Source organism: Ambystoma mexicanum, chromosome 6p (genome assembly GCF_040938575.1).
Source record: "Ambystoma mexicanum isolate Mex_15411 chromosome 6p, UKY_AmexF1_1, whole genome shotgun sequence".
Classification (NCBI taxonomy): Eukaryota; Metazoa; Chordata; class Amphibia; order Caudata; family Ambystomatidae; genus Ambystoma; species Ambystoma mexicanum.
This window is the reverse complement of record NC_090935.1, coordinates 1,156,374,819-1,156,388,244: the sequence shown is the minus strand read 5'-3', so window position 1 is coordinate 1,156,388,244 and position 13,426 is coordinate 1,156,374,819. Positions and strand designations below refer to the sequence as shown.

The following is a 13,426-nucleotide window of genomic DNA, read 5'->3' as shown; positions in this document are numbered from 1 at the left end:
ATGGCTCATGTTATGTTTCCTTAGAATACCCTCTTGACAATTCAACTACCTGGACTTAGGAGTTAGCATCAAGCCAGTTGAGAAGAAATCATATCAACACTGGTCAGTGCTCTCTCAAGATTTCTTGTTCATATTGTCTTAGATTTGCTCTCCAGGTAACCTGCCCTTTATTCCTTTGCAGTACCTGGCTTTTCGTGTGGTGTTCCCATCTTTCGACTAATAGACTCCTCTGTAATTTCCTTAGTGTGTTCAGAGGGGTACATTAGTAGGAAGAACTCGACGGTTACACTTCGGGTTCAACTACCTCGGAATCTGACATAATCAGAAGCCTCAAAATGGACACCAACGAAACCCTGGCTACTCTTATGCAACTGGTTGCTGAACTGCGAGCCGACATGGCTACAGCTCATGCTACCACGCAGGCTCGGATTGACAAGCTCCAGTCAAGGACCAATCCTGTTGGCTTGGTACCTACCCCGGCCGTAGCCTCTGGTTGAGGTGATCCTGTGCCTCAACCCGTAGCCGTTGCTCCAGTTTACATGGCCACACAGTTCCCCCTGGCCCCTCCAGAGCGATTTCACGGGGACCCACGGCTCTATCACACATTCCTGAATCAGTGCCGGTTGCACTTTTTGTGCCGGCCTAATGCCTTTCCGGACTCTGCTACTAAGGCTGCTTTCGTCTTGTCCCACCTGGCAAGTACCGTGGCTGCATAGCCGAATCCCTTACTAGAAGCCGGTAGTCCTCTCCTGTTTGATTGTGATGCCTTGTTAGAGGCCATGAGCTGGGTATTTGATACACGCTATAAAACTCAGGCCATGGAATTGGAAATGCTTGAGCTGCAACAAGGTGATACCACCCTTCTTGCCTATGTAGCTAAGTTTAATCAACTTAGTTAAAAAAGTTTAAAAAAGCATCATTGTTCTATAAAGGACTGTCTAACACTTAAAGACACCCTTGCCACAGTTCCGCTAGTCCCGACTGCTGTCCATGAACTATTGGATCTTGTACTCCAAATCGATTCTGGGCGGGCAGAGAGAAAAGGGGAGAAGAGTCCTCCCTTGCCAGTTTTAGTTATGCAACTCCCTGAGCCAATGCAGATGGGCACCTTAAGAGGACCTCTGACTCATAGTGAAAGGGAAAGGAGACAGGTAGATAATCTATGTTTCTATTGCGGCTCTTCGGAGCATTTCTTGAAGGCATGTCCGGAAAAACCGAAGACGTCAGGAAATGTGAAAACTCAGTAATGGATGGGGTCCTACTGCAGAGTTTTATGCATTCAGACTCCACCATGGTAACACCGGTTACATTGCATGCATTGTTTCAGCTCCTGTCGGGTCTTTCTTGGTATGGTGATCCTATTTTGGATTCTGGCACCACGGGAAACTATATTGATTCTTCCTATGCACAAAAAACAATGTATCCCTCGTTCCAAAAGACCGACCGGAATTGGTGAATGCTGTGGATGGTACCACATTACTGTCTGGTTTAGTAACGAAGCAAACGCTGCCCTTGGTGATGACGACTAACATGGGCATACGGAATCCTTCAGTTTTGATGTAATAACCGCGCCACAGTTCAAAATTATTCTTGGTCTGCCTTGGCTGAAGTTGCATAACTCGGCCATTGATTGGTCAGCTGGGGAGGCTTGTTTCACGTCTAGGTACTGTGAAAATCATTGCCTCAAATAACCAGTCATCGCCATGAACCCTTGTAGGTCCTTGCTGGGTATTGCTCCTACAGTGAGTGCACTGTCGTCTGTGTCCTTGCCCCAGGTATATGCGGCCTTCAAAGATGTATTCGTTCCCAAGGGGGCAGAGGTTCTTCCACCACATAGACCCTATGACTGCCCTATTGATCTAATTCCCGCGGCGAAAATACCTAACGGAAGGGTTTATTCCTCGACATTGAAGGAGGATGCTATCCTTAAAGAATACATTGATAAGGCCTTAAGCACTGGTTTCATCCGTCCCTCCCGGTCTCCGTCAGCGTCACCCATATTTTTTGTTCCTATGAAGGAGGGTGATCTATGCCCGTGTATTGATTACCGTGAACTCAATCAGTAGCCAATAACTCTGATATCAGTCCTTCTTGATCAACTGGGGACATACAAGATCTTCACTAAATTAGATTTGAGAGGTGCATACAATCTTGTATGGATGCGCTCTGGTGACGAGTGGAAAACTGCGTTTAAGACCAAGTATGGTTTATATGAATATTGCGCCATGCCATTCGGTCTATGCAACGCCCCAGCCACCTTCCAACATTTTATTAATGATGTCTTCAAGGATATGTTGGAGAATTATATAGTGGTCTAGCTTGATGACATTCTTATCTACTCTCCTACTTATGAATCCCATGTCATGCACATATCCACTGTTCTACAATGGCTCAGGGACAACCACTTATACGCTAAGTTGGAGAAGTGCATTTTTCATGCCAACTCGGTGGAATTCTTGGGATACGACATCACTAACCGAGGAATACACATGAGTAACACCAAGGTCAAGGCTATTCTGGATGGGCCGGTCCCTTCCACTTTGAAACAGCTTGAGTCATTCCTTGGTTTTGCAAACTTCTACCGCCGTTTCATCAGGTCTTTCTCTGGTATAGTTGTCCCTCTGACTTCTCTTACAAGTTCCAAGAAATCCTTTGCCTGGGATCAGGCAGCCCAAAAGGCATTTTATCTCCTCAAGACTGCCTTTACTACAGCACCTGTCTTGTTGCACCCTAATCCTCTGCCCTATGTGGGTGAGGCAGACACTTCTGATGTGGCGGTTGGTGCTATTCTTTCACAAGAATGTTCTGATACTTGGGTACTTCATCCAGTGGCTTTTCATTCCAGAAAGTTGACCTCATATGAGGCCAATTACACCATAACTGAAAAGGAACTCTTGGCCGTCCGTGATGCCTTCTCGGTTTGGCGACATCATCTTTTGGGAACAGCCACGCCAGTACAGGTATTACTGACCATCGTAACCTCCTTGCTTTACAATTTATTAAATGTACTATGGCCCGCCACGCTCGTTGGCACAAGTTCTTCTCCATGTTTCATTTTGAAATCACGTTTAGCCCTGGCTCTAAGCATTCCAAAGCTGATGCTTTGTCTCGCATACATGGTGCTCCATCTCGTGACCACAATGGCGATCCTCTTTTGCTCCCACATCAGGTTGTCTGTGTATGTGTAATGAAGGTTCCCTTACGTACCTTCTTATTGCAGTGGGTTAATTCAAATCAACGGTTGGTCCGCGAACAGGGTTTGACAATCGTCAATGGTCTTCCGTATCATCTTGGATTGATATATCTTCCCGACGCCGATACCCGCAGAACAGCTATACAATGGTGTCACGATACTAGATTCGCAGCACACCCTGGGGTAAGGAAAACCCTGGATTTACTGCAATGTTGGTGTTGGTGGCCATCAATGAACAAGGACGTACCTGAATACATCAGGTCCTGCACGGTTTGTGCCCAGTGTAAGACTGTCTCAACGAAACCCATTGCTTTGTTGCAACCTTTTCCCATTCCTGAACAGCATTGGGTTATGTTGTCTATGGAATCTGCCTCTGCCTGCCGATTTCAACCTGTGACCTGCTTGCACAAAGCCAAACCCAGAATACTCCTTGACCATTCTATTTGACCAGAACATCATAAGGAACAATCACCATAACTTTTGTGGATTGTTATTTCTGGTACTCCTCTACGCTTCAAGTCCAGTCCAGAATTGTCTTACCACCATCCTCAAGATCAACAAGAAATCAACACTGCACCAAGTGTATTCCATTAGGCACATTGAATTGTGACTGCCTTCTGCTAGCTCTTAGGCCATTAGGCGTCCTCGTTCCATCGGGGTAGGAACTGGGACTAGAGACTGCTGCTTTCCGCCTAGGCGTCCTTGTGCCGTTGTGTACAGGCTTAGAATTGGAATACACTGCATGTCCCGTTGGTTTCCAAACTCCTTTCACTTTTCCAACTTGCTAAGTCCCAGTATTCTTTTTGACCCTCTTTGTATATTGATGCTTAGTCTTGTTCTGTAGTCTTATGGCTCATGTTATGTTTCCTTAGAATACCCTCTTGAAAATTCAGCTAGCTGGACTTAGGAGTTAGCCTCGAGCCAGTTGAGAAGAAATCATATTAACACTGGTCAGTGCTCTCTCAAGATTTCTTGTTTATATTGTCTTGGATTTGCCTCTCCAAGTAACCTGCCCTTTATTCCTTTGCAGTGCCTGGTTTTTCGTGTGGTGTTCCCATCTTTCGACTAATAGACTCTTCTGTAAATTCCTTAGTGTGTTCAGAGGGGTACATTGGTAGGAAGAACTCGACGCTTACACTTCGGATTCAACTACCTCGGAATCTGACAATAATGTACCCATTTGACTTCGAGTTAAGGTTGAATGGATGTAAACTAGACCTTGCATCCTTATTTGCAAGAGTGTAAAAAGTATGCAAAAGGCAACCAAAACATGACAAAACTTGAAAATGAATAGGACCCCATTCGAAACAAAACAGTTATTCAGCAAAGATGTCTGGTTTCAAACTAATTCACATTTGTGGAAAACCTTCTCCTACACAATAATGTGTATTAACACACCATATAGATGCATCTTGATGATACATGAACACAGCACAGGAGCAAAATACGTTTGTGCAATACTGGTTTGCTTTCATTGAAAAACCATAATTTGTTACAAAAGATAGTTCTCAGTTGTAACTCAGTTTCCCATCTTACTAATTATATGGTCCTATAATGCTAGGAAAATAAATATGCACAATGCTTCTGTTTGTTCCATGAGCATCTGGGCACACCACAGCAGAAGCTGAATGGAAAGAAACCATTCCTTATATCCCTCACTCTTGGCATTCCTGATGTTTACACCATCTACAGACAAGACCGCTCCTCTCATAGAGGCGGCGGGTTAGGTGTCATTGCCAAGGACACTCTCTCGATTAGGAAGATTCAAGGGGACCTTGACCAAATATCTGACTACCTTCTGCTCAAACTGAAAGTCTCCCATAACTGTACTATGGCCCTCCACGTCGTTTACCGCCCTCCTGGACCCACTACTGATTTTCAGGAAGCCCTTATCCACTCCCTCTCAGATAACCTCAAAACATCATCCAAAATCATACTCCTTGGTGATCTCAACCTAGGACTCAATGACCCCAATGATTCCCACGCCAGTGCCCTCGGCAAAACACTATCCACCCTAGTGTTTTCCCAAGCCATTTCTCAGCCAACCCACATTAAGGGCTGTACATTAGACTGGGTGTCCCAACATAACTGCCCCCTTCATCTCAAAGAGATCACTCCCATTCCATGGTCTGATCACCACTGCATTAAATTTGATATCCTCAACTCCAAAGAGCCACCCAAGCCTACCATCCCTCTCCCAGCTGCACTGTTGCGAAGCTCTTGGCAGCTCACAAAGGAAAATATCACCCAACACCTCTCGGTGCCCGCACTACAGCCCCCCTTCTCCAATGACCCTGAGGTACTCGGGAATGCCTTCAAAAGTACCATCACCCAGGCCATTGACACTGTGGCTCCACTTACCCTAAAAAAATCCAAAAAGGTGAAGCACGCCAATGCATGGTTCACCCAGAAGCTCCTACAGTTACGCTCCAAAGAAAGGGCTGCACTTATCACCTGGAAAAACAACCCCAGGGAGGCTACCTTAGCAGTTTTCAAGGCTTTGTCTGAAGATTACAAAACCGCCATCATTAAGGCCAAAGCCTCATCCTTCAACACCAGGATAACTAATGCCAAATCAGGGGCAAAATAAATCTTTACCATCTTCAGAGAGATGTACAACCCGGCTCCTCCGCCTCCCACCCTCCTAAAGGATGTAGCTTGGTGTAATAAAATTCAATCAGCCATGTTGGACAAACTTGACACCCTGCACTCCAAAATCCTTGTGCACCAACTAGCACTCACTAATCTAATAGCCGACAGCCACAGCAGCCCACCACCAGGAACCGCGCCCAGTCAATCTCCAATGTTTGAATTTAAGGAGTGAACCAGAAGTCATTGCCCTCCTCAGATCCATTAAACTGTCCAATTGCAAAGGGGATGCCTGCCCAGCACAAGTCATCAAGGACTGTGCTCCCTCCCTTGCCCCTCTTAAAACGGCCTTCATTAACGCCTCGTTCCAATCCAGCCATGTCCTAACTGGACTTAAGGAAGCGTGGGTTTGTCCACTCCTTAAAAAAAACCCTCTGTAGACCCATTAGTTCCAGGGAACTAAAGGCCCATTACCACTGTTCCCTTCCTACTAAAAATCCTTGACAAGGCACCCTACCTGCAAGTACAAATATTCTTAGAAGACAACCATCTTCTTGGTCTCCGGCAGTCAGGGTTCCGGCCGAGACATGGCACTGAAACGGCCCTCCTTGACCTCAAAAACCAGATGGAGGACCTCAGAGACGCAGGCAAACCTGCGCTCCTTCTCCTCCTCGACCTATCCGCTGCCTTTGATTTGGTGGATCACAAGACCCTTTGCCACCACCTGACTACCACAGCTAACTTCTCCCCAAGGGCCTGCAACTGGATAACTTCCTTCCTGCAGGATAGAGCAATGAAGGTCTTCTCCGAATCCTTGTGTGGCAACCCCATCAACATTAAATGTGGAGTCCCTCAGGGTTCGTGCATTGCTCTCACCCTTTATAACCTCTTCACGAGACATCTCTTCAAAATCTTGGATGCCCTGGGCATCTCATATATACAAACTATGCTGATAACACCCAGGTGCTCACCCCCCTATCGAGCGACTACCTGTTTGACTTGAACACCCTTAATTCCATCTACTCGACGATCCAATCCTGGATGGCAGAAAACTGGTTATGACTCAACAGTGAGAAAATCGAACTTCTGTTGATTGGATCTCTGTCCACCTTGGGCAAGCTGGACAAGCAATACAGCTCCTTCACAGTCGACAATATCCCCATCACTCTTTCACAAGCGATTAAGACCTTGGGCGTGTATTTGGAACCAACCTAACCATTGACAGGCAGGTTAATGCCATAGGATCCTCTTCAGCAACTCACTCTAAACTTATCAATGCAGTGAGACTGTTCTTATCACAACAGAATTGTCTCACTATTGCCAGGGCAATAAGTGGTTCTAGACTGGACTACTGTAATGCCCTCCTTGTAGGAACTTCAGGAAAAAACCTTGCCAAACTACAACAAGCTCAAAACAACGCCCTTAGGGCCGCCACAGGTCTATCACGCAGGGGTCATATCTCAGGGCTCAGGAAGCAACTGACTCCACTGTGCAGGTGTGAGGTGTGAAAGTATTGCCTATGTGCAGGTCATTTAATGTAGACAAAGGTCAACTTTATTTGACTCCTGCAGATTGAATTCTAAAATGTTTATACGGGTGTGTTTACTCTGTTCTAAATACATGTAAGTACAGTCTTATAAGAATATGAGTGTGTTACTTTAAGTCTACCTGTGAGTGTGTGAGAGAGAGAAAGACAAACAGAGAGAGAGAGGGAGGGGCTAGAGAGAGAGAAAGAGAGAGAGAGAGACTTTGAAAACAGCTAGGTTTGCTACTTTAAATTCACTTGTGTGTGTCTGCACTGTTTTCAATCTATTAGTGTGTGTGATTTCACATCTATATATACCTGTATAGCTTCTAATGGACCTGTGTGTGTGTGTTTTTTTAGAATGAAGATATAATATTTCCTAGTAACATGTACAATGTTACAAACCCCATTGCCATTGTACATTACACATGAGTTTGCCTGTGCATCCAAAGATAAGGGACTGCAGAGGTTTAACACTTTGCACAATTCTTATTGGATAGAATTAATTCTGTATACTAATGTTTGTTGCACAAACCTCTAATACATGACTGTGACCTCCCCCGGCTGCGTTAACACACAATATCGTATTAGACACTAGTGCTTTGTGATGACGCTATACCCCAAAATGACTCTGCACCAGCTTAAGCCACTATATTTATTTTGAATATTACTTAATTTTACAAAGGCAATTCTGCATTAAAGTGTCATCAAAATGCATTCAGTTTAAATTTTGTTTCTCAATGCAAAGTACATTGACCATAGCATCTCACTTTGTGTTCAATGTAGATTGGGGAACACAGGGCATTTCAATATCAGCACCTGTGCTCCTGTTCTCAAATTGCATTTCCCGGAACTCCCTGACCTTTATCTTCCCAGGTGCAACCTGATCAATCTATATGGACAGTTTGGGGTTTAATTGGGTTAATTTACCTTTTGAAATGTGGCTTCTTATTTTGGGGACTCAGTTGGAGTCTCAGAGAGTATATGATCCTTCAAAAAGCAAAACCTCTTTTTAGGTCGCTATCTGAAAAGCTATTTCCAAATATAGACTGATTATCCTTCTCTCAATGGACTAGTCTCCATTCTGCATGGGAGAAGACCTTCAAATAATATCAGCTCTGCTCTCCCATTCCTACTTCACTCCAAAAAATCCTCAATGTTCATCTCACCATATTCCATAATAATCATCCTTCTAGCAGGAAGCAAATATATGGGTTGACTCCTTCCAACCTTTAGAGAGATGTGGTTTTCCCAGTCCTGTGATTCAGAAAAGGTAGGATGGAAGAACCACTCCTGTTGAGAAAATGACAATTTTGTTGTTGTGGTCTTATTTTGGATCAGAACATGTGAGATAAATAAAACTAACACCAGATTCTGTAGATCGGTGAGTACAATTAGACACTTGAATGATTGTGCTGTGATCATATTTGTAAAAATTATGTGTTTTTGCCTTTTTTCACCTAATCTTAGCTTGGCACAGTATATAAATTTTTACATATTCTGGTAGATATTACTTCTAGCCACAAAACATACTTTGTTTCATGTCAATGTGACCTTGAATCACCACACAAGGATTATTTTAGTGATTACATATTTTGGTTTTACATGCCTCCATTAGCTTTCTATTCAAATTTTGAAAATGAACAAGAGACCACTGCCAACACCGCTGTTGTATGCTTCTTTTCAGGATAGATAATGTATATCAATGCAAGGCTTTCCATGGCTGCATGGATATATGTTAATGTCTTACTTATGACTTTTAGTTAATTTTTTGTGAGCCTATCTGAAACGAAATATGTAAACGGCTTCTTTGAAGCTCACAGGAGACCAGCCATCTGCTAGTGTCTTCATTTGTATAATCTTTTGAACCATCTTGGACAGGCCTGGTGTGGCATCCTCATGTCTTGTTATTGTGAATTCCTGAGCTGGGTTTTGCATGGGGAGTTGAATCTACAAAGGTTTACAAGCTCCCCTTTTTTAACAGTTTTACCCCCCTTGTTCCTCCCCCACCCTTTAGCAATGGAAATGTTTCTGGGACAAAGTTCAGAGTGCATTTGGTCAGTGTGGTTTCACGTGAATTACAGACATGGCAGAATAAAATAGGATTGTCAATGTTAATTCACGTATGAATCTACATCTCACATTATTTTGGATAAAATGAAATATATGCAAAACTAGTCACTGATTTTTTATACAGTGATACAGCCATATTCCTTTCATGTTTACATTATTTAGTACTCAACACACATAATAGAAATAGTAATTGAATACAAATCACAATAAATTGAAAACACATTTTCATGACACGTGGTATACGAATTATATGGACATGTTAAGATAATCCAGTTCTTTTTAAGATTTAGAGTTGCAAGAATTAGTGTTTTAGGACCCAGGCTAGGTTTGTGTGTTGATAACATATCACAGGTGCTTGGGCTTTAGAAACATAACAATCAGATGATTTCAATACCCATTCTGTGGCCTTCTGTATTCCTTGGAATATTGCACATTCATTTCAACTTTTTCAAGGGCATCCTCTTAAACAGGGCAGCAAGCAAAATGATCAATCCAATAACAAGATTTTTTAACAATGCCTCTTTCTTATTTATTTATTTTTCTCTTGTTAGGTGCTTATACAGCAAGTACATACTGTTTCAAAGTGCTCACAGGGCAAAGGGAGGGAACAAGCGAGTGATACACATTGAATACACAACAGAGGAAGGTAAATGAAAAAAAGGACAAACCTACTATGCCATGTGAGCATTCAGAACTTGCAAGTGAAGCACGGACAAGGGCAGAGGGGGTAGGTGTTGGAGTGTCTGTGCTTGTGAGTGAGCAACAGATAATGTGCACGGTGTGGTAAGTGCTACATGGCCTGGAGCTGTGTTGGATGTAAGTGCAAGCCTCCAAGGCAGAGGGAGTGACAAGGCAAGTGCTGAGATTAGACAGAAGCTGGGCGATTGGGTGTGGTAGGTCAGGGGCCCCGAGGATGCAAAAGGGCCCAGGACACCAATCACAGCAACTGTGAAATTAGCAGTGGAGAGAAGATGGGAAGGAGGAAGTAAAGAGGAAAGTCTTGAGGAGCTTCCGGAATTTAAGGAAGTCCTGCTCAAGGTGCAGAGGGAGGGGGAGGCTGTTCTAAAGTAGGGAGCCAGCTGAGGAAAGCGATCGACCTCTTGCGCTCTGTTTAGCAAAGCACTTTACACACAAAGAGTTGGTGCCAGAGGAATGTAGAGGTCTGGAAGGAGAGTATTTAGTGAGATAAAGTTTAAAATGGCCAGTTCCCCGGGCCCAGACAGCCTTGTCGATGATGCAGAGAGATTTGAATTTAATCTGTGCAGCAACCATGAGCCAGTGAAGACTTTTTACGGACCGAGAGATGCGGTCCCTGGGCCTAAGGCCAAGGAAAAGTCTTGTTGCCCTATTCTCGATTAGCTGGATAGGTTGCAGAGTGGAAGAAGGTAGATTCAGGAAGAGGCTATTGCAGTAGTCAAGCCTAGAGAGAACCAGGGCTCAGGTACGTTGAGCCTCTGGGGAAAAGCGAGAATTCCTTTGAGAAGGAATAGCTGAAAGTGGGACTTTTTGGCAATGTCCTGAGTTTGAGGGAGGAAGGAGAGAGAGGAGTCGAAGATGACTCCAAGGTTTCTGGCTTCAGAGGAAGGAGCAGGGGGGAGCCCATGGAGTAAGGCCAGAGTGAAGGAAAGAAAGCAGATGCAGGGGTCCAGATGGGAAGGATCTCAGTTTTACAAGCCTTGAGACAGAGATCGTTAGAGGTGCACCAGGACTGAATGGCTGATGGGCAGTCAGAGATGAAGGAAGGTGCAAGGGGGTCAGCAAGAAGCTTTAGAAAGAGTTCAGTGTCGTCTGAATAACACTGGAAGTTGGGGGGAAAGGAGGAGATGAGGTGTGCCAGCAGAGCAAGGTAGATGTAAAGAGGCAAGGGGAGAGGAGAAGGTGCCCAGGATGGCTCTTGCTTTTTTGGAGAGGATTTTTATCTTCAGTTTATTTTAGACCATCAAGCTTTGCTCCAAAGTTTATTACACTTAAAACATCATTGTACCAGAGTCTTGGTTTACTAGATTTCGAGATCAAGGTGCTGAATGAGACTGCTCCCCACTGCTACAAAAACAACGTAAATTGATTCAACTTCTTATACATACATCAAAAGGATGATTTTATTATAACCCTTCTTATACTGCCTTATTACATTACAGTCCTTTAGTAGCAACATGCAAATGGCCTGCTACATTATAACCCTTGAATATTAAATTGTATTTACCCAATTCTCTGGTTTAGTGCAGAGAGTAGATATAAATCAATTGGCTGAAGGTACAGTTGGTTAAGACGTTTTAAATACACCAGCAGCACATTTACAGCTGCCATTTAGACATTACCTTTCAGAGGACTGAGTGGAAATATCACTGTTAGGCCACAATGTGATGTTACTGCTTGACAGAGGTGGCTCAAAGTGATCCTAGGAGGATGAGATTTGGGTGCAAATGGGCAGGTAGAGGCATCAGGGATTAGCATAACAACTGCCAGTCAATGGGTAGGCAAATAACCAATGAACATCCACTAGCTGGGTGTCCCTCCTCACGTGTCAACTTCCCCGCCATCTGTCCTCCAATACAACGGTTTTGGCTTGTAGGTAAGCGCCACCTAATAGCCAAAACTAATGACTGATAAGTAATCCGGGCATTGGCGTACTGAGGGGTGAACACGTGTCATGTGAAAGGTGTGGAAACCTAGTAATTGAAAGAAAAACATACAGAGAACACGATTTGACGAATCAGAGAATTGTTGATTATTAAGGTAAGTATAAAATGCAAATCCATGCGCGAAATTAGAGTGACTGCTAAGGGCTTAATATTTCATAAAGAAGGTCAGAGAAAGGGGGAGGGCGTATGATGCTAGAATCTGACAGGGTGGCACAATCCAAAGTGAATATTTATTTCCGGGACCAAACGGCGTTGTTTTTGTTTTCTGGCTTTGCGTCTGAGAAGGCGCGGGAGCAGATTGTGCGTGTATGAAGCACCGCGTTGGGGGCAAATGGTGTTCCCTCTGAACACACTGACAGGCAGGCAGGGAGGAAGGACGGATGTGTGCTTCCCGGGAAGGCGGGGGCAAGGTGTGCAGCGTGTGACAGGAGGCAGGGCTGTCTTTCGGTGTTTCTGTTTTCAGAGGAAGGGGCTGTAAGGGGGAGGGGTTTGGGCGACTCGCGGCAGTGTTGGGAGGTCCTCTCTCACAACAGACGGGGAGGTCGGTAGCTGGTGATTCGCCTGTTGCTGCCGCCGATGGCGGGGCTGCGAGGGGCCCGCCTGGTGTGCGTGTGAGTCAGTGTGCGCTACTGATGTCACTGGCAGGGGGGTGGGGCTCGAGGCTGCGAGAATCAAGGCTGCTGCTGCTGCTGCTGGAGGAGGCGGCCGTGCAGAGCGGAGGAAGATGGTGGCCCGGGAGGCGCGAGCTGCTGGCGCTTGGATGACACCTCCCTCGCCCGCTTGCTGGGGTCAGGCTGCTCTCTGCTAGCAGCCACCCCGTGATTTTCCCCTGCAGGCGCCACGGGTAGGTGGAATTGCATGCAGGAGCTGCAGGGTATGCTGAGATGTTTTCTTAATGAAGGGCGTTTCGTGTTGTAAAAACCAAGCCATTTGCCAATAAGTGCTTGCTATTTATTGCACCTGGAGGCAGCAGGATTTATGCAGGAAGAGGTGACGTGCTGAGAACGAGGGGCGGTTGCAGCAAAACCGCTTCTTGTCATGGGACTGTTTGAGCCTCCTTCCTATAGGCGTGGATGGGGACAGGTTCGCTGACAGGCTAATGTGTACGCCGGCTGGAGCAGGGCGCACTTGCCAGCGTGATACCGCTGCGCAGTGAAGGGTGCATGCCCTAGGGACTGGGGTCACGGGTAGCGACCGCAGCCCCCCCACAGGGGGCGATCACTTGAGGCGGATCGGTCACCCTTCAAGCGAGGTGAAGGGTATATGGTGTCCCTGCTTCGTCACTTGCTAGCTCGCCCTTCTATCCCCGGGGACACAGTCGACCAGCGCAACACCGCAGGCACGCTCCCGAGGAGCGGGTGCAGGGAGCCAGTGGTTCGTGTCGCTGGCATTGCTGCAGCGGGG

At 45.4% G+C, this 13,426-nt stretch overlaps 1 protein-coding gene across 5 annotated transcripts in view; it reads left to right on the top strand.

Moving 5' to 3' along the window:
• The first annotated feature begins 12,555 nt into the window (after positions 1–12,555).
• Positions 12,556–13,426, top strand: part of APBA1 (amyloid beta precursor protein binding family A member 1) — a 1,040,959-nt gene continuing 1,040,088 nt past the window's right edge. For 4 of the 5 annotated variants that reach the window (XM_069625787.1, XM_069625786.1, XM_069625784.1 and 1 more), the window contains exon 1: positions 12,557–12,866. The gene's annotated coding sequence lies outside the window, so the exon portion shown is untranslated. Of the gene's footprint in view, positions 12,867–13,426 lie in introns of all 5 variants that reach the window. The other variant, XM_069625788.1, reaches the window with a different exon arrangement.